The sequence below is a fragment of the Capricornis sumatraensis genome, chromosome 2, assembly GCF_032405125.1.
Source record: "Capricornis sumatraensis isolate serow.1 chromosome 2, serow.2, whole genome shotgun sequence".
Classification (NCBI taxonomy): Eukaryota; Metazoa; Chordata; class Mammalia; order Artiodactyla; family Bovidae; genus Capricornis; species Capricornis sumatraensis.
In genome coordinates, this window is record NC_091070.1 from 111,576,975 (window position 1) to 111,600,453 (window position 23,479).

General features: G+C 41.4%; 1 pseudogene; it reads left to right on the forward strand.

Annotated features, from left to right (window-relative positions):
- Nucleotides 1-1,362: 1,362 nt before the first annotated feature.
- On the forward strand, nucleotides 1,363-10,499 carry LOC138097621 (C-reactive protein-like; annotated as a pseudogene).
- Nucleotides 10,500-23,479: the final 12,980 nt, after the last annotated feature.

The window sequence follows — 23,479 nt, forward strand, 5'->3', positions numbered from 1 at the left end:
CTCCAGTAGCATATTTGGCACCTACTGACCTGGGGAGTTCATCTTGCAGTGTCATATCTTTTTGGCTTTTCATACTGTTCATGGGTTTCTCAAGGGAAGAATACTGAAGTGGTTTGCCATTCTCATTGAGTAGCAATGGGAAAACTCATGATGAATATACTTAAGATTCTTTTTACATGAAATTATATTTTGGGATTAAAGTCAAATAGCCACAAGCTGGGTGTCTCATTCATAAAATGAAACTAGCTTTTGAAGCATCACAGGCTACTTATCTTTATTCTGTTCTTTCTTTCCTTGCTTCTTAATTACACAAATACACACATGCACACACACACACTTTATTTTATAAGCAATATAACTATATTATGAAAATTTTAATGAAAGAAAAGTATTCTTCATAATTTCATTACCATGATAAGGACTCATTTTTTTTTTGGGGGGGGAAGGTTATTCCTATTAGATTTTTTTCTGAACTAGTTACTTCATTAAAAAAATTGTATATAAACAGATTTATGTTATTTTTCTCATATTATACTATTATAAACATTTTTTGCATGTTGTAGGATAAACTTCGGAGAAGGCAATGGCACCCCACTCCAGTACTCTTGCCTGGAAAATCCCATGGACGGAGGAGCCTGGTAGGCTGCAGTCCATGGGGTCGCTGAGAGTTGGACGCGACTCAGTGGCTTCACTTTCATGCACTGGAGAAGGAAATGGCAACCCACTCCAGTGTTCTTGCTTGGAGAATCGCAGGGACGGCGGAGCCTGGTGGGCTGCTGTCTATGGGGTCACACAGAGTCAGACACAACTGAAGCAACTTAGTAGTAGCAGGATAAACTTCACAACCAATACTTTAAACAATTATTCATTCTATTTGGTGATTGTAGATGTGTACAGTTTCCTTAAACATGCTTTAGTTTTCTAATTTTTCAGGATCCTAAGTGGTGTTATGGTCGCCTTTATGAGTAAAATATCTCCTCCATCCCCAAATTTTCAGCAACATTTCTCCAGGATAGATACACAAGATGTGACTGTTTTAATTCATGAAACACTGCAATGCAGAGCTATTGGAGCTCCAGTAGGCAACATGGAGTCGCTAATAAATAACCCATGTTGGTCTCCCGTTTTGTGATTTGTATTGGTATTTTTGTTCTTAGAGCTTTGATTTATGGTTCTAAGGAGCAGTTTTGGGAAATCATTTACCCATCAGCTAAGACAATCTGACTATTGCACATATAAAGTCAAAGGGGGCAGTCCTGAGTCAGAGGGATCTCAGACACCCAAGCCCCAGAAAGCCCAACTGATACTGCTCTTTCCAGGAGGATAACCCAGATTCTGGGCACAGTGACCACAGGAAGGAACATGGAGAAGTTGTCACCATGTTTCCTGGTCATCATCAGCCTCTTTAGTGCTTTTTCTCAGGTAGGTAGGTGCTGCTTCGGGTGGTAGCTGGGCTTTTGTATCAAGGCTGTCTGTGCAAAGCCAAGTTAGGGAAAATAGCCAGCATTGGGGAGCAAAGAAGGCAGTCTGCAGTTTTTAAGTCCAATCTCTTGTACATAGTAAAAGAATGCATCTTTGTGGCCTAACAAAGAGAGAAAAGAGACAACAGGCCCAAGATGAAGTCAGTTGTGTTAACTCCCAAGTCAGCAAACCAAGACCTAATACCTAACCTAACTGCAGCTTCAATCTCTCCCCAAAATGTGACCTTTCACCAGTCAATCTGAAATTACAAAATCAGGATTAATGAGGTAACCCACCCAATAAAACCCTTTCCTTCTCCCATAGGAAGGTGACCTTGCCTGAAATAATCCACCCTTTGCTAGAATCTTCTGCTTCTTACTGCTTTCTTCCTATAAAAGGCTTTTATTTGGATAAGTTCTTCAAAATTCCTTTCTGTTAGATGGGAGGTTGCCTGCTTCAAGAGTCATTGAATTAAAGCCAATTAGATCTTTCCATTTACTCAGTTAATTTAGCAGATTTGGAGGCAGTGACAGACTTCAAAGTTTTCTTTCAAGAGTTTTCAAAACAAGAGACATGAGTGTGGTCTCCTTGGAGGTTTTTTGGTTCAGTCATCTTCAGCGGGGCTCTGGGCAAGTTGCTCTATGTTCTAAGCTCTGGTCTCTTTGTATCAAGCTCCTGGTCTAATTGGCTTGCTAGTCAGTTCCCTATTTGATTTGAAACCTCAGCCCTTGTTTCTGTCCTCAGATTCCATGTAGGGAATGATCGATGACTTAGTCTGAAGTTCTCCACTGTGTGGAACCTCAGTCTGCAATTGATAGTTGGGGACCTGCTGGTTCAGTTCTTTATCTACCCCACAAATTCCACATCAGGTGAACAGCTGGAGCAGGACTAGGTCCCGCTGAAAAATTAGACTGGGTTTCAGATTGTACTGAGTTCGACTTAAGCTGTACTGGGTCTAGTAAAGTAAAGGCTATTGCTAATGAGAATCATAAAAGTAAAAAAAGAAAAAAACCCACATATTTGGTCAACATGGCTCAGGCAGTTAAAAGCTGTGCTCAGGCAGTTAAAAGCTGTCAGAGTGCCTCTGCCCTCCCAATACAGGTGGCCCAGGTTTAATCGCTGGTCAGGGAACTAGATCCCACAGCCACAGTGAAGATTGAAGGTCTGAAATCTACAACTAAGACCTGGTACAGCCAAATAAATAAGCAAATAAATCTTAAGAAAAATAAAAATAAATAAAGAAGAAAGTTGTATAAGGTTTGTGGAAAAGGAATCTGGTAAAGGTTATTATGCATGGTTAAGACTGGCTAAAATAAGCAGAAGATATTAAGAAGAGGTGGCAAGAATACACAGAAGAACTGTACAAAAAAGATCTTTACGCCTCAGATAATCACGATGGTGTGATCACTCATCTAGAGCCAGACATCCTGGAATGTGAAGTCAAGCGGGCCTTGGAAAGCATCACTATGAACAAAGCTAGTGGAGGTGATGGAATTCCAGTTGATCTATTTCAAATCCTGAAAGATGATGCTGTAAAAGTGCTTCACTCAATATGCCAGAAAATTTGGAAAACTCAGCTGTGGCCACAGGACTGGAAAAGGTCCGTTTTCATTCCAATCCCAAAGAAAGGCAATGCCAAAGAATGCTCAAACTACCACACATTTTCACTCATCTCACATGCTAGTAAATTAATGCTCAAAATTCCCCAAGCCAAGCTTCAGCAATACATGAACCGTGAACTTCCTGATGATCCAGCTGGTTTTAGAAAAGACAGAGGAACCAGAGATCAAATTGCCAACATCTGCTGGATCATGGAAAAACATAGAGAGTTCCAGAAAAACATCTATTTCTGTTTTATTGACTATGCCAAAGCCTTTGACTGTGTGGATCACAATAAACTGTGGAAAATTCTGAAAGAGATGGGAATCCCAGACCACCTGACCTGCCTCTTGAGAAATCTGTATGCAGGTCAGGAAGTAACAGTTAGAACTGGACATGGAACAACAGACTGGTTCCAAATAGGAAAAGGAGTATGTCAAGGCTGTATATTGTCACCCTGCTTATTTAACTTATATGCAGAGTACATCATGAGAAATGCTGGACTGGAAGAAACACAAGCTGGAATCAAGATTGCCAGGAGAAATATCAATAACCTCAGATATGCAGATGACACCACCCTTATGGCAGAAAGTGAAGAGAAACTAAAAAGCCTCTTGATGAAAGTGAAAGAGGAGAGTGAAAAAGTTGGCCTAAAGCTCAACATTCAGTAAACAAAGATCATGGCATCAGGTCCCATCACTTCATGGGAAATAGATGGGGAAACAGTGGAAACAGTGTCAGACTTTATTTTTTTGGGCTCCAAAATCACTACAGATGGTGATTGCAGCCAGGAAATTAAAAGACGCTTACTCCTTGGTAGAAAAATTATGGCCAACCTAGATAGCATATTCAAAAGCCGAGACATTTCTTTGCCGACTAAGGTCCGTCTAGTCAAGGCTATGGTTTTTCCAGTAGTCATGTATGGATGTGAGAGTTGGACTGTGAAGAAGGCTGAGTGCCAAAGAATTGATGCTTTTGAACTGTGGTGTTGGAGAAGACTCTTGAGAGTCCCTTGGACTGCAAGGAGATCCAACCAGTCCATTCTGAAGGAGATCAGCCCTGAGATTTCTTTGGAAGGAATGTTGCTAAAGCTGAAACTCCAGTACTTTGGCCACCTCATGCAAAGAGCTGACTCATTGGAAAAGACTGTGATGCTGGGAGGGATTGGGGGCAGGAGGAGAAGGGGACAACAGAGGATGAGATGGCTGGATGGCATCACACTGACTCGATGGATGTGAGTCTGAGTGAACTCCTGGAGTTTAGTGATGGACAGGGAGGCCTGGCGTGCTGTGATTCATGGGGTCGCAAAGAGTCGGACACGACTGAGTGACTAAACTGAACTGAAGACTGGCTAAGGTGGAAATGAATTCTAGTGAATAAACTTTAATATCAAAAGGAAGCAGTTATAAAGTTAGAATGTGCTTTTCCCCTCTGTGAAAACAGTAAGGTTTTATTGAACTGTTGTTCCGCTCTTGATAAGAGATTGTAAAAGTTTTCTTTTTTGACCTTTTAAGTAATTTGCTTAGAAAAGAACAATTTTGTGTCTTATCAGAATAATTTCCTGTGCTATCTTTATCGGGTCTTTTGATTAGTTAAGAAAGCGAGTCTTCTTTAGTAAAAGAGCTACGTTTTTCTTTACCATTACTTAACTTCCTGCATTTGCCTTTGAAGTCTTTAATTGCTATTATTGTTAAATGGATAACAGTATTTTTTCACAGTGATCTATGATCCTGCTTGACCAAGGACTTTAAAATCTTTTGATTTCTTTGACAAACTTCCCCCAGGTCAAATTCTAAATGAAGTCATTTTGACCTCAAACTAACTTTGGGATATTACAGGTCCCCTGCAAAATTTTAAAACACTTGTTCTCTCTTTGTAGAAAAGGAAATGTTAAACAATTTGGTTTATTTGATATATTAAACAATATTGGAAGCATTGTCAAGTAAGAAGTAGTACTAAGCCTTCTTTATGCTGTATTTGTATGTTATAAATTTTGTAAAATTGTGATAAATTCCTAGAAATCTGACATATCCTGGTATGATTATCAGTCATAACTCCAGTTATCTTAAAACATTCTATGTCACAGAAATATGCAAATTTCCTTGTCAATGCCATTAAAATGAGCTCTCAACAGATTTTTAATGTTGGGCATTTTAAAGTTTTTTGTCATTTACAGACAGTTATTGTTTTACTCAGATGCTTTTGCAAAAGTGTTTCCTCAAGTGTGCTTCATCTTCAAGAAGATTAGTGGAAAGGCTTTGACAAGTACAGGTTTCTGTTAGCTTTAAGATCATAAAACTGATTGGAGTAAAATTTTACAGAACTGATGGAAAAGCTGGATTTGATCAAACAAATATTAATTACACAGGACTGAATGAATTCATGGGAAATAGATGGCGAAACAGTGGAAACAGTGTCAGACTTTATTTTTTTGGGCTCCAAAATCACTGCAGATGGTGATTGCAGCCATGAAATTAAAAGACGTTTACTCCTTGGAAGGAAAGTTATGACCAACCTGCTGCTGCTGCTAAGTCGCTTCAGTTGTGTCCGACTCTGTGCGACCCCAGAGATGGCAGCCCACCAGGCTCCCCGGTCCTGGGATTCTCCAGGTAAGAACACTGGAGTGGGTTGCCATTTCCTTCTCCAATGCATGAAACTGAAAAGTAAAAGTGAAGTCACTCAGTCGTGTCCGACTCTTCGCGACCCCATGGACTGCAGCCCACCAGGCTCCTCTGTCCATGGGATTTTCCAGGCAAGAGTACTGGAGTGGAGTGCCATTGCCTTCTCTGACCTAGATAGCATATTAAAAACCAGAGGCATTACTTTGCCAACAAAGGTCCGTCTAGTCAAGGCTATGGTTCTTCCAGTAGTCATGTATGGATGTGAGAGTTGGACTGTGAAGAAGGCTGAGTGCCAAAGAATTGATGCTTTTGAACTGTGGTGTTGGAGAAGACTCTTGAGAGGCCCTTAGACTGCAAGGAGATCCAACCAGTCCATTCTAAAGGAGATCAATCCTGGGTGTTCTTTGGAAGGAATGATACTGAGGCTGAAACTCCAATACTTTGGCCACCTCATGCGAAGAGTTAACTCATTGGAAAAGATCCTGATGCTGGGAGGAATTGAGGCAGGAGGAGAAGGGGACGACAGAGGATGAGACGGCTGGATGGCATCACTGACTCGATGAATGTGAATCTGAGTGAACTCTGGGAGTTGTTGATGGACAGGGAGACCCGGCGTGCTGCGATTCATGGGGTCGCAAAGAGTCAGACACAACTGAGTGACTGAACTAAACTGAATGAATTAAGGAGGAAGATTATAATTTTTTTGTTTGAAATATTGCTGGTTCCTTAATATTTTTCTTTCCAAATTTCAGAAAATCTTTTTTCTTAAGCTGTCTATGACTTAAAGCAATTTGGCAAAGTATACCTTTGTAAACAAAGATGAAACATTTACTTTTTGTCTCTACCTGATCCCTCCCCAAAACTCTTGAATATTCTTTTCATGGCATTAGGGTTAGTCATTTACATAAATTCAGTAAGAATCTGTTCTCCTTCTAACAGTACACAATTACAAATACAGGTTATATTACCAAGGTTTTAGCTGAAATGTCATATTTGAGGGAGATGTGCATAGACTGGGATATGACCATTCCTTTTAAATTTTTATTTTTAATTAGAGAATAATTAATTCACAATGATGTGATAGTTTCTGCCATACATCAACATGAATCAGTTGTAACTACACATATGTCCCCTTCTTCTTAAACCTCCCTCCCCATCCCACCCCTCTAGGTTGTCACAAAGCACCAGCGTTGGGTTCCCTGTGTCATATAGCAAATTCCCACTGGATATCTATTATACATATAGTAATGTATATGTTTCAATGCTACTTTCTCAAATCCCCCCACCCTTTGCTTCCCCACTGTGTCCAAAATTCTGTTCTTTATGTCTGTGTTTCCTTCACTGCCCTGCAAGCAGGATCATCAGTATTATCTTTCTAGATTCCATAAATATGTGTTAATATATTTGTCTTTCTCTTTCTGACTTATTTCACTCTGTATAATAGGCTCCAGACTCATCTCCCTCATTAGAACTGACTCAAATGCTTCCTTTTATAGCTGAGTAATAATCCATTGTGCATACGCACCATAACTTCTTTATCCAGTCATCTGTTGATGGACATATAGGTTGCTTTCATGTCAGCTATTGTAAACAGTATTGCAATGAACATTGGGGTACATGTGTCTTTTTCAATTATGGTGTCTGCAGGCTATCTGCCCAGTAGTGGGAGTTTGGGGTCATATGGTAGTTTTATTCCTAGTTTTTAAAGGAATCTCCGTAGTGTTCTCTATAGTGGCTGTATCAATTTGCATTCCCACTAATGGCACAACAGGGTTCCTTTTACTCCACATCCTCTCCAGCGTTTATTGTTTGTAGACTTTTTGATGATGGACATTCTGACCAGTGTGAGATGATACCGCATTGTAGTTTTGATTTGCATATAACTAATAATGAGTGATGTTGAATATCTTTTCATGTGTATATTCAGTTCAGTTCAGTTCAGTCGCTCAGTTGTGTGTGTATATTAGCCATCTGTATGTCTTCTTTGGAGAAATGTCTGTTTAGGTCATCTTCCCACTTTTTGACAGGGTTGTTTGTTTTTCTGGTATTGAGCTCCATGAGCTGCTTGTATATTTTGAAGGTTAATCCTTTGTCAGTTGTTTCCTTTGCTGTTATTTTCTCCCACTCTAAAATTTGTCTTTTCACTTTTCTTATAGTTTCCTTCATTGTGCAAGTTTTGGGGTTAAGTTTGTTTATTTGTTTATTTTTATTTCCATTACTCTGTTGCTGCTGCTAAGTCACTTCAGTCGTGTCCGACTCTGTGCGACCCCATAGATGGCAGCCCACTAGGCTCCTCTGTCCCTGGGATTCTCCAGGCAAGAATACTGGAGTGGGTTGCCATTTCCTTCTCCAGTGCATGAAAGGGAAAAGTGAAAGTGAAGTCACCCAGTAGTGTCTGACTCCTAGCCACCCCATGGACTGCAGCCTACCAGGCTCCTCCCACCATGGGATTTTCTAGGAGGTGGGTAATGGGAGATCTTGCTGTGATTTATGTCAAAGAGTGTTCTGTCTATGTTTTCCTCTAATAGTTTTATAGTTCCTGGCATTACATTTAAGTCTTTAATCCATTTTGAGATTAGTTTTTATGTATAGAGGTAGGCAGTGTTCTAATTTCATTATTTTATACATAGCTGACTGGTTTTCCCAGCACCACTTATTGAAGAGACTGTCTTTTCTCCATTGTATATTTTTGCCTCCTTTGTCAAAGCTAAGGTGCCTATAGGTGCATGAATGTATCTCTGGACTTTCTATCTTGTTCCATTGATCTATATTTCTATTTTTGTGCCACTACCATACTGTCTTGATGGCTGTAGCTTTGTAGTATAGTCTGAAGGCAGGGAGGTTGATTCCTCCAGCTCCACTGTTCTTTCTCAAGATTGCTTTTGCTATTTAGATAACCATCAGTTTTAAGGAATTAAGGTTTACTCTCTGGAGTCAATAAAGTCCCTTGGGAAAATGGCCTGGTATTTTACTTACAAGGGTTCAACAGAGCAGTCTTCAAAAGAGCTTGCATGGTCAATCACTATCTTGCTGCATTTTTGTAAATAATCAGGAAAGACTGAGGACAGGAGGAGAAGCAGGGGAGAGAGGATGTGATGGTTAGATGGCATCACTGACTCAATGGACATGTGTTTGAGCAAACTCCAGGAGAGAGTGGTGGATAGGGAAGCCTGGTGTGCTGCAGTCCATGGGGTCGCAGAAAGTTGGACATGACTTAGTGACTGAACAACAACAACAACAACAACAACAACAACAACAACAAAGGACTTAGTGACTGAACAACAACAACAACAACAACAACAACAAAGGCCAAATTTAGTGCAAATAAATTAGTTGCACTGTGGTTATCTTTGATTTTTGAAAATGGGGGTGATTATAAAATGATTATAAAATAAAAATGGGAATGAGTATAGAGAAAAAAGTTGTGTGTGCACATCTGTAGATATTAAGTTCTAATCCTGTTGCTTATCTTTGAGATTTTGTTATATATCTACAAGTTGGACTGGGTCCTGAATTTTTCTATTTTCCTAATGAATTTGGTTATAAATCTCCAAAGAAATGTTTCCACTTTCTCCCATTCTGATTTGGAATCACTGAGAAAAAAGATTGCCCTTGAATCTCTTTGGAAGAGACGCATGATCCTTCTCCCTACCCGAATGGCAGCCAAAATCCAGGAACTTGAACCTTAGGTACACATCTCGTAGTCACAGAAGGCTCCATTTGACTTCTGGTCCTGCATACCAGCTGGAGACATCTCAGCCTGATCAAAAGGGCAGAACTGTTAAGAAAAAGAGAGAGAGACAGCTGTTTGGAAATGGAGTCACCTGTGTTAAGCCCCATGTTAGCAAGTCAAACTGCAATAACTATTCTAATTGTAATTTCAGCCTCTCCCAGGAATGTGACATTTACCTTGTCAGTCTGGAATTACCTGGCCTCTCTAATGAGGTAATCTACCCAATAAGATGCCATTTTCCCTCCATAGGATGGTGACCTTGTCATAGGCCTTTGCTAAATAGCCCACTGAAATAACCCACTCTTTGCTAAAAAGTTCTCTTCCTATTCTCTTCTGTCTATAAAAGTCTTTAATTTTGTACAGCTCTTTGAAATTCCTTTCTACCTGCTAGATAGGATGTTGCCCAGTTCACGAATCACTGAATAATGACAATTATATCTTTAGATTTACTCAGTTGAATTTTGATTTTTAACAAAGCTCCACTGTTGACATTTCCCTTCTCTGTCTTTTCACCCTTACAGATATGCACACAAAGGACTTTGTGTTCGCCAAAGCGTCGGATAATTCCTCCGTGACGCTGACTGCACACTTAACTAAACCACCCCAGGCCTTCATGTGTGCCTGCACATCTCTACTGACCTGACCTTCAACTATAGCCTCTTCCCTTACACCACAAGAAAACAGCATAATGAGATTCTCTTCTTCAACATAATGAGGGACTGGCAGGTACAGTGTATCATGGGTGGAGCTGACATCTTTTTCAAGTCTCCTGAGGGTTCTCCTGCACCAAAGCACTTCCGTATGATCTGGGAGTTTGCCTCTGAGATCACAGGGCTCTAGGTGGATGGGAAGCCCATTGTGAGGAGGAGTCTGGAGGAGGGAACCTCTTTGGGGGCAAAGGCCAGCATCATCCTGGGGAAGGAGCAGTCTGTGTTCACTGGGGGCTTTGATAAAAACCAGTGTTTGGTGGGAGACATTGGAGATATGAACATGTAAGACTTTGTCCTGTTGCCAGAAGAGATTAGCAGTGTCTATGCTGTGGGACCTTCAGTCCTAACATCCTTAACTGGCAGGTGCTCAAGTAAAAAAAACCATGATGACATGTTAGTCAAATGCCACCTATGGCCCCGAGGCCCTTTCGCTAATCCTGAAGATGCCTTCTGAGGATTACACCTTACACTTCCCGTGTTTCTGGCTCTGATGTTTCACTGACCCCTTGTGCCCTGGGGGAGTGTATTTCCTTCTCCTTTCACCACTCTTTTTCTATCAGCACATGGGATAGTGCTGAGAAGAGGGTCTTAAACATGGTTCCACAGTAGAATTACCAAGCCATACCCCAAGCTAATTAAACCTGAATTGGGAGGCGGATGTGGGACCCAAACATCAGTATTTATTACAGCTCTTCAAGTAATTTCAGCTTTCAGGGGAGGTTGAGACCACTGAATTTTAATCATAGTTTAAGAGCAAGTGGGCTGGCTTTTCTCCTAAAAGACTGAGTGTGTTTAACTGTAGTCCTGCCAATATTTTCATTTCCTTTTTATAGGAACACCAATCCCATTTATTGTGTTTTATTAAATTATCTAAAGAATACGGGAATAGAATTTTTCCAGCATTCTGCTTCCACCATCAGGATGTGGTCATTAAATATTAGAATTATCTTTAATTCTTTAATCCTTTCAATTTGAATATTCAAAAACTGAAAAAGATGTTTTTGTTCTTTTTTTTTTTTTTGTTTAATTTGTTCTATTTTTTCTTCAGGATCACCAGTTTTTATTATGTGAAATTTCCATTATTTTTTCTTCTGTTTATTATCACCCAGCTTACTTTTATGTGTATCCTTCATCCTTACATTTTGAGCTTTTATTTCTTCAAACCTATCTTTCATATTTGTGTTAAGAAGGAAGATTTTTTTCCTCCATGCCTCTAGGCTGTTTCATTGGCCTAAGAATTAAATTGACATTAGACAAATTAACAGGAGAAAATAAAACAAAAACTTAATTTATACATAGGAAAAACTTGAAAAATTTAGTAACTTTCCAAAATGGCCAAAATCATCATCTTAGATTGGGACTTGAACCCATGGTCTTCTCATTAGAATCACTCACCTGGTGTTTGAACTTACTGAGGCTCAGGTTCTTTTGTGCCTCAGAACAGAAAGAATTCAGTGAGAAACAAAGTGATAGGTAAGAAATGGATTTATTTAGAGAGAAACAATCTCCACAGAGTGTGGGCCATCTCAGGAGGCAAAAGGGCCTGAAATATGGTGTGATTAGTCTTCATGGGCTTGGTTATCTCATAGGCTTATGAGTGAAAGGATTATGTCAACTATTTCAGGAAGGGCAAAGGTTTCTAGGAATTGAGCCCCTGCCTACTTTTTGATCTTTGATGGTGAGCCTCAGAACCATCATGATGCTGGTGAGTGTGTCCCTTAGCTTGTTGACGTGTTACAATTAATGTATGCTGAGGCTCAAGGTCTACTGGAAGTTGACTCATCCACCATCTTGGACCTATTTGGTTCTAATTAGTTTATGTCATGTCCTCATGACATAAAGTTATATCATTCTTTTAATTGTGTGCTGCCCCCTTCCCTTCTGTTTCAGTAGGGGGAACTTGGCAGGGCTTGGAGACCAAAGCCCTCATTGTGTCCCATTGTCTCTGTATGGCATAGCAAACATTTGTTTTTCTATCTCTATGTGAAATATCTTTTTCCCCTTTGAAGGCTAAAATTCCTACCCCATTCTCCTTCTTTCAGTGGCTTATAAGCCACAATTCCCTAACTAATCCTTGTGCCTCATTTTTCTTATGGGACCTTTATTCATACACAATTAAATTTGGTTTTCTCCTGTTAATTTGTCTCATGCCAATTTAATTTTTAGACCAGCCAGAAGAACTTAAAAGGGTAGAGGGACCTGTTTCCCTTCCCTAACACCAGCCACAGGGCTGATGTTGTGATCCTTCCTGAGTCCTATGTTTATTGCTCAATTCCTTTAGAGCGCACAGGGAAAGAGATGAGATTGTCCTTTCAGAGCTCTAACAGGAGCATGAAGACAGACAGAAGCTCCTCTTTTGATAGCTGTATATTTTGTGGTTCCACACCTATAATCAGATCTACAGGAGATCAAACCAGTCAGTCCTAAAGGAAATCAACCCTGAATATTCATTGGAAGGACTGATGCTGAAGCTGAAGCTCCAATACTTTGGCCAACTGATGCAAAGAACTGACTCATTGGAAAAGACCCTGAAAAGGGAAAGATTGAAGGCAGGAGGAGAAGGGGGTTACAGAGGATGAGGTGGTTGGATGGTATCACTGACTCAATGACATGAGTTTGAGCAAACTCAGGGAGATAGTGAAGGACAGGGAAACCTTGAGTGCTGCAATCCATGGGGTCTCAGAGAGTCGGACATGACAATGAATGAACAATATACAAACAGTAGGAAGTGGGGCTGAGCAGACTTCAGGCTTGAGCAGAATAATGGAAAACCTCTCACAGCAGAGAGGGTCTGTGAACTTTTGGGACAGGGTTATAGTCGAATCTGGCCTCTGTAGTCCAACACTGAATTAAATCTCAGAGACAGAGTTTTGGGTGAGGTAGAAAAGAATAGCTTTATTGCTTTTTCAGGCAAAGAGGAACATGGTGGGCTGTGCTCCTTAAAACTGTGTGTCCTAACTCATGCAGACTTGGTGAGGAGTTTTATAGCAATAGTTCAGGGGCAGAGTTGCCGATAAGGATCAGGGTATATAAAATCTAAAATCTGGCTTCAGGTGGTCTCTTGATGAACTCCTCGAAGTTATCAAACTCTGACTTTTTCTAGAATGAATAATGCTAACATATTCCATTTATTGGTGGTTTTAGTTCTAAGAGAGCACAAGTGAAGTAAAGTGAAGTCACTCGGTCGTGTCCGACTATTTGCGACCCCATGGACTACACTGTCTATGGAATTCTCCAGGCCAGAATACTGGAGTGGATAGCCTTTCCCTTCTCCAGGGGATCTTCCCAACCTAGGGATCCAACTCAGGTCTCCTGCATTGCAGGAAGATTCTTTACCAGCTGAGCTACAAAGGAAGCCCAAGAATACTGGAGTGGGTAGCCCATTCCTTCTCCAGCAGATCTTCCTGACCCAGGAATCAAACTCTTAGGGGAAACACACTGATTGAAACTGCTCACCCTGGCCAGGCACCATAGTAACCATTTGCATGAGTTGTTTTATGACAGGAGATCCTGATAAGGAATATGGAATTAATAAGCCACCACCAACTGGAAGAGTTCCAGAAAGGTTGAAAGGAGACACCGTGTGTCCATCCACTTCCCAGGATCCCTCTTGCTAGCATCCATCTTGGCTGAGCCATGCGTGCACTACCAGGAAACATTCTGAATTAGAATGATTGGCCAAAGACCACCCAGAAACTAATCCCATCACCATAAAACCTGAGACTGTGAGCCACGCGGCAGAGCAGTTCTCCTGGGTTCTCTTACCCTACTGCTCTCCACCTGGGTGCCTTTTCCCAATAAAATCTCTTGCTTTGTCAGCACATGTGTCTCCTCGGACAATTCATTTCCGAGTGTTAGACAAGAGCCCAGTTTCGGGCCCTAGAAGGGGTCCCCCTTCCTGCAACAAAACTGGAGTCTCCTGCATTGCAGGTAGATTCTTTACCAGCTGAGCTATCACGGAAGCCCACAGAGAGCTCAAAGATACTGTTACATGTATCCTTCAAGGCAGAACCAGGACTCTGACCCAAGACAGCACGATTGCTTCTTGGCTGCTCCTTGCTGTCTCTGCCTTCCCCTTCCCTGATTGCATGCATGCTAAGTCACTTCAGTCGTGTCCTACTCTGTGCTACCCCATGGACAGCAGCCCACCAGGCTCCTCTGTCCACAGGATTCTCTAGGCAAGAATACTGGAATGGGTTGCCACTTCCTGTTTTAAAGACCAGGAGCTTCATAGGGTCCTGCTCAGTTTCTAATTGGATTTCAAAGCCCAGGGTCTGGATTAGAGATCCAGTAGGTTGAAGGGATTCACCATTGAATAAATATAGAAGAAGGAAGACTCTGACTCTGTGAACAGCTTGTCAGCTTGTGGTGGAGGAAAAAAAAAAGGGAATTATCACAAACTTAAGGAAAAAGGAGAACCTTTAAAAGATCTTTGCTTCGGATGCTTGTGGCTATAGGGAATAGGTTTGCTCTGCAGTGGAATTGTTAGGGAAAACACACTGACTGAAACCGCCCACCCAGGCCAGTCACCATAGTAACCATTTGTGTGAGTTATTTTACCACAGGAGGTCCCAGTAAGGAACACAGAACTAACAAGCCACAACAAACTGGGAGAGTTCAGGAAAGGTCAAAAGGAGACTCCATGTGCCCTACTGCCGCCCAGCATCCTTCTTGCTGTAATCTATCCTGGCAGAGTGATGCATGAGCCACCAGGAAGAACCCTGAGTCAGAATGACCATCCAGAGAAAACCCAGAAACGAATCCCATCACTATAAACCCAAGACTGTGAGCCATGTGGCAGAGTAGTCCTCCTAGGTTCCCTTACCCTCCTGCACTCAGCCCAGGTGCCCCTTCCGAATAAAATCTCTTGCATTGTGAGAGTGAGTGTCTTCATGGACAATTCATTTCTGAGTGTTAGACAAGCACCCACTCTTGGGCCCCGGAAAGAGTCCCCCTTCCTGCAACAGAATGTGGGTGACAGTGAAGGGTGAGGGGGCTTCAGAATTTCACGTGTGGTCAGAAATGTTGGATTTTTTAGATCAGAAACTCAGGGAGAATGAAATCAACTTAAAGGACAAACTTTATTTTATAGTCAAAACAAAAGTAAGTAGGAAAGGAAAGGGAGGTACTGTGATCTGCTGTGTTGGTTCTACAGGGAGTAAAAGGAGCAGGGTTAGTGTGAGCAGTTGGCTTCACCTTTCACAGCTCAGCAGTCAGCTTGCTTCAAAAGAACAGAGAGAAAGGAAGTGGGATGTTAGAGGAAGCAGCATTAGATCAAACTTCTGAGGAAAAGAAGATGGAAAGAAAGGTTTTTGTATCATTGAAAAGCCCAAGTCAGTTCAGGCCTGGAAACTCTAGAAGGTGGTGGCCGGGTGGAGATGGACTGGAGGACAAGGGGGTCACAGCTGACCTCCTGCGAGAGCAAGGCTTTGCAAGCACTAACTACACCTCACAAATTCAGAGTCCTCTGACCTCTTGCTGGGAGGTCAGGCTCAAAGAGGAAGCCTTGCCACACAGGCTGCTGTTGAGAGAATGATCTTTTCAAATGTAAATAAGACCAAGTCCTCTCCAGAGGAAAAGCCTGCAAAGGCTTCCCATTGCACTTAGAATAATTGTCAACCCTTTTCCTGGTGCTCAAACTCTGTGATTTCAGACTTCTGTTTCCTTCGGTCGCAGCCTTGCACATCTCTTACTTGCTCCAGGTTCCCAGCCCTTCTTCCATGTTTCCTTTTCATTTCTTCCACAAACATCTTAGGGGAAACCTCTGACTGAAACCATCCACCCTGGTCAGGCACCACAGTAGCCATGTGCATGAGTCATTTTACAACAGGAGGTCCGGGTAAGGAACATGGAACTAACAAGCCACCATCAATGGGAAGAATCCGGGAAAGGTCAAAAGGAGACAGGAGACCACCAGTCCATTTGTCCTCTTGGATTCCTCCTGGTTGGCTGAGCCATGTGCATACCACCAGGAAGGACCCTGAGTCAGAATGAAGAATCAAAGCTACTCCATTTTGTAAGGTTCCAGGGAAAGAGCCTTTGGAAATCCCCTGACCTCACCCCACCTCCTGCGAACCAATCAGAACCCTTGGCTAGCCCGGGAAATTCGAGTCAAGCCCGGGAAAGGAGAACCAATCAGAACTCAACACCTAACCCTTCACCAGAAGGTGACCAATCAGACCCGGAGACTCCCGTTTTTTGAATTTTTCGCGCGATAATACCCTATATAAGCAATGTAACCCAGAGCTCAGGGCTTCTCCCTATAGCTGCTGCGTCGGTATCGGTGGGAGCCCCAGCTCGAACTTGGTAATAAAAACTCTCTTGCTTTTGCATCGGATATCGGCTCCCTGGTGGTCATTGGGAGATTTCGCGACTTGGGCATAACAAGAACGATTGGCCAGAGACAACCTGGAAATTAATCCCATCACCATAAACCCGAGACTGTGAGCCACGTGGCAGAGCAGTCCTCCTGGGTTCCCTTACTCTGCTGCACTCTGCCCAGGTGCTCCTTCCAAATAACGTCTCTTGCTTTCTCATACATATGTCTCCCTGGACAATTCATTTCCAAGTGTTAGATAAGAGCACACTCTAAGGCACTGGGAGGGGTCCATTTTCCTATAACAACTATACCTTGAACTCCTGTGATGTGACAAACTTAGTCTTGGGATAAGCAATTAAATCTCAGAAATGACAACAATCACACACACAATAGATGAAATCGTGGTTACCTGGGACTTACATTACAGGGAGTTTAAATATGCTTGATTTCTTTTACAAGACTTCTGCATTTGCCTTTTTTCCAGATCCTCACATGGCTAGTTCCACATCATTTTGGCTCTGATGAGATGTCCTTACCTTAGAAAGGACCTTCCCGGGACATTTTTATCATCTGTTGTTGTTTTCTTTCTTAAAATGTTTAAATTTTAATTTAATTAATTAATTAATTCTTGGCTGAGCTGGGTCTTCATTGCTGCACACAGGCTTTCCTCTAGTTCTGGTGAGTAGGGGCTATTCTCCCCATGGTGCCCAGGCTTCTCCTTACCGTGGTTTCTCTTGTCCTGGAACACAGGCTCTAGGCACGCAGGCTTCAGTAGTTGTGGCACTTGGGCTTAGTTGCCCCACAGCATGTGAATATTCCCGGAGCAGGGATTGAACTCAGGTTCCTTGCATTGGCAGGCAGACTCTCAACCACTGGACCACCAGGGAAGTCCTGTTATTGTTTTCTAAGCAGATATCATTGTCTGAAAAACAAAAAAATGGGAGGTGGGAGGAGTTGTTCCTTTATTTTTTGCTCCACTGGTAGGTTGTAAATTCCATGAGAACAGAGACATTATTTCCGATTGCATTCCCAGGTTCTAGAATGGTATGGCTCATAGTATTTTCTCAATAAATACTTGATGAATTAACTAATTCTGGAGGAGGCAGCAGCAGTGAAGAAATGATTTGGATGCTTCTGAGAATGAAGAAATACTTTAAAGAGTCAGAGATTGTAAAACTGTATTTTTGCTTACAGAATGGTCTGTTATAAATCTGTGATAGCTTGCTTCTTAGAGAAGGGAGGGAATGTCCATGGAGTCTGCATTTGATTCAGCAGTACGCTTCTGAGAATAAAGCAGGAAAAAGATGGAAATTTAAAAATTACTAAGAATGAATGGAATAGACAGCAGAGTGATCAAGTAACTTTAGGAGAAATCTGTCAATTGCAGACCATCTAAAATCTCCAAAATTTTCAACTGACTTTAAAAATTATACAACGTGAGACTTGCAGGTTACATTTTATTTGGGGCAAAATCAGGACTGCAGCCTGAGAGACAGCATCTCAGAAAGCTCTGAGAAACTTCTCCAAAGAGGTGGGGGATTAGGTGACAATGCTAGTGATGGCGAGTGGCTGTAAATACAAATTTTGATCACTTACCTGCTTCTCACCTCTTGCTGTGTGACCTGGTTGCTAATAGGCCACTGACCTGGTCTGTGGCCTGGGAGTTGGGGACACTTTCTTTAGAGTGTGAAAGTGAAAAGTGAAAATATTAGTCACTTAGTTGTGTCTGACTCTTTGAGACCCCCAAGAACTGTAGCCAGGCTCCTCTGTCCATGGGATTTTCCAGGCAAGAATACCAGAGTGGCTAGCCATTCTCTTCTCCAGGGGATCTTTCAGACCCAGGGGTGAAATCCATGTCTCCTGTATTGCAGGAAGATTCTTTATGATCTGAACCACCAGGGAGCCCTTAAAGTGTAATTCAGGCAAACAAAGACCTCTTGCATAACCACAATACAACCATGAAAATTAGGAAATACCAATGCATTACTATTATCTAATTTACAGATCCCATTCAAGTTTCACCAATTCTCCCAATCATGTCCTGTATAGTTTTTACTGATGGAAAAATACACAACATAAAAGTTATGAGTTAAGTTTTATTCAGGGACCTTACTGGGGACTACAGTCTGGGAGACAGCCTCTCAGTAGCTCTGAGAAACTGCTCTGAAGAGGTAGAGAAGGAGCCAGCCTATGTGCTTTTTTTTGTTTTTAGCTAGGAAATACAGGTAGTCAAAGATACATCTTGGTAAAAGATTACTGCTAATCACAAAGAACAGATATCTCAAGTTCATATTTTTAGTACTTTTCTGTTTTTGGAAAGAGGCAAGCATCTGTAGTCATTGAAATTTTTTCTGAGATGTTCATCTAAATATATAAGGGCCTGTTTATCCAAAGCACAGAGTTCTTCATCTTGTTTTTATCCATCCTAAATTCCCCTCAGGGTGCACTGTCAGTGGGCATCTGCACTAAGTTGCAGCTTAACCTTTTGTATAATTGGATAATGAGTAACAGTCATTTTCTGCTGTTAACAATAGATAATTGGGTACAAGCCAGGAACAGTGTTGCATTCAGGTTATAAATTTTTGGCAGAAATATCTCAGAACCGAGGCCGTTATACTTCTCACTGCATTCCAACAAGAGGAATACATTTTTTCCTCCAAGCTTATTTATAATTGAAGGAAAATTGTCTCACAATGTTGTATTGACCTCTGCTGTACATCAGCATGGGTCAGCCGTAGGTATACATGTGACCCCTCCCTCTTTAAACTCCCTCCTGCCTCCCACCCCTTCTTATCCATCTAGGTTGTTACTGAGCCCCAGTTTGAGTTTCCTGAGTCATACAACAAATTCCCATTGGTTATCTATTTTACACATTGTAGTGTGTATGCTTCCATGTTACTCTCTCCATTCATCTCACCCTCTCCTTCTCCCCTTGCCCCACTTCCCATGTCCATAAGTCTGTTCACGTCTGCTTCAATGTTGTTGCCCTGTAAATAGGTTAATCAGTACCATCTTTTTAGATTCCATATATATGCATAATATACTATATTTGTCTTTCTCTTTCTGAATTACTTCACTCTATATAATAGGCTCTAGGTTCATCCACCTCATTAGAACTGACTCAAATACATTGTTTTTTTATGGCTGAGTAATAGTCCATTGTATGTATGTATATATGTCCTTATCCATTCATCTAATGATGGATGTCTGGGTTGCTTCCATGTCCTAGCTACACCTGACCTGCCTCTTGAGAAACCTGTATGCAGGTCAGGAAGCAACAGTTAGAACTGGACATGGAACAACAGCCTGGTTCCAAATAGGAAAAGGAATACGTCAAGGTTGTGTATTGTCACCCTGCTTATTTAACTTATATGCAGAGTACATCATGAGAAACATTGGACTGGAAGAAGCACAAGCTGGAGTCAAGATTGCCAGGAGAAATATCAATAACCTCAGATATGCAGATGACATCACCCTTATGACAGAAAGTGAAGAAGAACTAAAGAGTCTCTTGATGAAAGTGAAAAAGGAGAGTGAAAAAGTTGGCTTAAAGTTCAACATTCAGAAAACTAAGATCATGGCATCCAGTCCCATCACTTCATGGCAAGTAGATGGGGAAACAGTGGAAACAGTGGCTGACTTTATTTTTCTGGGCTCCAAAATCACTGCAGATTGTGACTACAGCCATGAAATTAAAGGATGCTTACTCCTTAGAAGGAAAGTTATGACCAACCTAGACAGCATATTAAAAAGCAGAGACATTACTTTGCCAACAAAGGTCCGTCTAATCAAGGCTATGGTTTTTCCAGTAGTCATGTATGGATGTGAGAGTTGGACTATAAAGAAAGCTGAGTGCAGAAGAATTGATGCTTTTGAACTGTGGTGTTGGAGAAGACTCTTGAGAGTCTCTTGGACTGCAAGGAGATCCAACCAGTCCACCCTAAAGGAAATCAGTCCTGAGTGTTCATTGGTAGGACTGATGTTGAAGCTGAAACTCCAGTACTTTGACCACCTGATGTGAAGAGCTGACTCATTGGGAAAGACCCTGATGTTCAATAATATTGAAGGCAGGAGGAGAAGGAGATGACAGAGGATGAGATGGTTGGATGGACATGAGTTTGGGTAACCTCCAGGAGTTGGTGATGGACAGAGAAGCCTGGCGTGCTGTGGTTCATGGGGTTGCAAAGAGTCAGACATGACTGAGCGACTGAACTGAACTGAACAGAACAGAACTGAGTGAACACTGGGTACATGTGTGTTTCTCAGTTTTGGTTGAGGAACACATTTTAATTTGTCTCATTACTTCATCATTTAATTAAAGTGGCTTTATTTGGCTTTCTCCATTTAAAATTACTCTTTTAAAAAAATTTATTTATTTGGCTGCACATATGGGACTTAGTTCCCTGACCAGGGATTGAATCCAGGCACCCTGCATTGGGAGCATGGAGTCTTACCCACTGGGCCACCAGGGAAGTCCCTAAAGTTACTCTTTTTCTCTTTGCAATTAACAGATATGTTGTGAGGAAATGCATCAAGAGTATGTAAATACACCTTTCCTCATCAAACTTTCACTCATTAGTTTTAGCAGCTATCAGTGTTTCTTAGCTGAATTAATTATTACTGTGATAGTTTATCAAATGGTGATTTTCTAATTCCATCATTCCTTCTGGGTTATTAATGACATTCTTCTCTAAAGGAAAAACTCTCCATTCTCTTCATTAATTCATTCCTTTATTTATATCAGTATAGACTAATATATTATTTTTGGTTTTATTCTACAGTGTATATTTACACTTGAATAGAAATGATAATTGTCACCATCCATTTTCTTGTTCCTAATCTCAAGGGGAATGTTTTAAATAATTTATGATTAAGTATTATGTTTGCTCTGTGTGTATGTGTGTGTGTGCTTTTTTTTAAAAAATACCTTTACATCTTTTTATGGTGAAAGAGAAAGTTCAGCCTTGCAAACAGGCCTTTCTAAGTATAACAGTCTCAGGCTTATTTTGCTAACATTTTTCTGTGCAAGCTCATATTCTTTGGGAGCTATCAACTACCTTGGTAGGTAACATGTACTTTATTTCTTATATATATATATATATATTTTAATTTTTATTTTTACTTTATTTTACTTTACAATACTGTATTGGTTTTGCCATACATTGACATGAATCCACCACGGGTGTACATGAGTTCCCAATCCTGAACCCCCCTCCCACCTCCCACCCCATATCATCTCTCTGGATCATCCCCTTGCACCAGCCCCAAGCATACTGTAACCTGTATCAAACATAGACTGGCGATTCATTTCTCACATGATGGTATACATGTTTCAGTGCCATTTTCCCAAATCATCCCACCATCTCCCTCTCCCTCTCCCTCAGAGTCCAAAAGTCCATTCTATACATCTGTGCTCAACATCATTCATTATCAGAGAAATGCAGATCAAGACCACAACAAGGTACCATTTCACACCAGTCAGAATGGCTGTGATCCAAAAGTCTGCAAGCAATAAATGCTGGAGAGGGTGTGGAGAAAAGGGAAGCCTCTTACACTGTTGGTGGGAATGCAAACTAGTATTAAAAAATTGCAAATAGAACTGCCATATGACCCAGCAACCCCAGTGCTGGCATACACACCGAGGAAACCAGAATTGAAAGAGACACATGTACCCCAATGTTCATTGCAGCACTGTTTATAACAGCCAGGACATGGAAACAACCTAGATGTCCATCAGCAGATGAATGGATAAGAAAGCTGTGGTACATATACAGAATGGAATATTACTCAGCCATTAAAAAGAATACATTTGAATCAGTTCTAATGAGATGGATGAAACTGGAGCCTATTATACAGAGTGAAGTAAGCCAGAAAGAAAAACACCAATACAGTATACTAACACATACATATGGAATTTAGAAAGATGGTAATGATAACCCTGTATGCGAGACAGCAAAAGAGTAACATGTACTTTAATGAAGGGATAAGATCCTATGCCATGCCTTGTTCTCCTATTGGTGAAGTTGAGAGTGGAAATGGGGTATGTTCCAGAGTAGAGAGCTTCTAGTATTGTAATGTGATCTCAACCATTTTGTGTTTACTTCATTCCACCCACAAGGGGACCCTGTCCTTCAGCATCCCCTATCTGTTTAATACCTCTGCCTTAAGTACTTTTGTTGTCCAGAGGCTCTCTTTCTCTATCGTGACTGATGCTTCCATAGGGTGAGATAGAGGGAAGGGTGTGGAAAAGAATGCTCAGTGATTGACCAGACTCTGCGCACTTCTTGTTATCAACTCTTCACTCAGAGTCACCCTACTGTGAGTCTGCCACTTAGCATTGGAATTAGTATTGGGTTAGTGATGCTGCTTTTTAGCAAGTCATTGTGAAGAAATGGGCAACAATCCTCCTGAAACAGGAGGGAAGGGGCCAGGGCACAACTTTTGAAAGAATGATGTAGTCTAAGGGCGAGACATAAACTGATTAGAACTAAATGGGCCCAGGATGGCAGATGAGTCAACTTCCACTAGACCTTGAGCCTCAGTATGTGCTCATTGTAACACAGCAGCAAGCTAAATGACACACTCACAAGCAACAAGTTCTGAGGTCAGTCATCAAAGGCCAAAAAGTGGGTGGTAGCCCAGTTCTTGGAAATCTATGCCCCTCCCCCCAAATAGTTGGAATAATCCTCCCTCTCATTGCCTATGAAATTACCCAGCCCACGAAAACTAACCACACCATATTTCAAGGTCGCTCTTGCCTTTTGAGATGGCCCATGCTCTGCATGTGGAGTGTGCTTCTCTCTAAAGAAACCCACTTCTTAACTATCACTTTGGCTCTCACTGATTTTTTTCTGCAACGAGACATCAAGAACCTGAGCTTCATTAAGTCCTGAAACCACATGTGTGATCTCAGTTGGAAAACCACAGGTTTTGGTCGAGTTCAAGTTCCAATCTGAGTTACTTGCTTTCACTCCCAGGGCAAAGTGGGCAAGAGAATAAAAGGCCCCTTTAGACAACTGCTTCCCATCACTCCCCA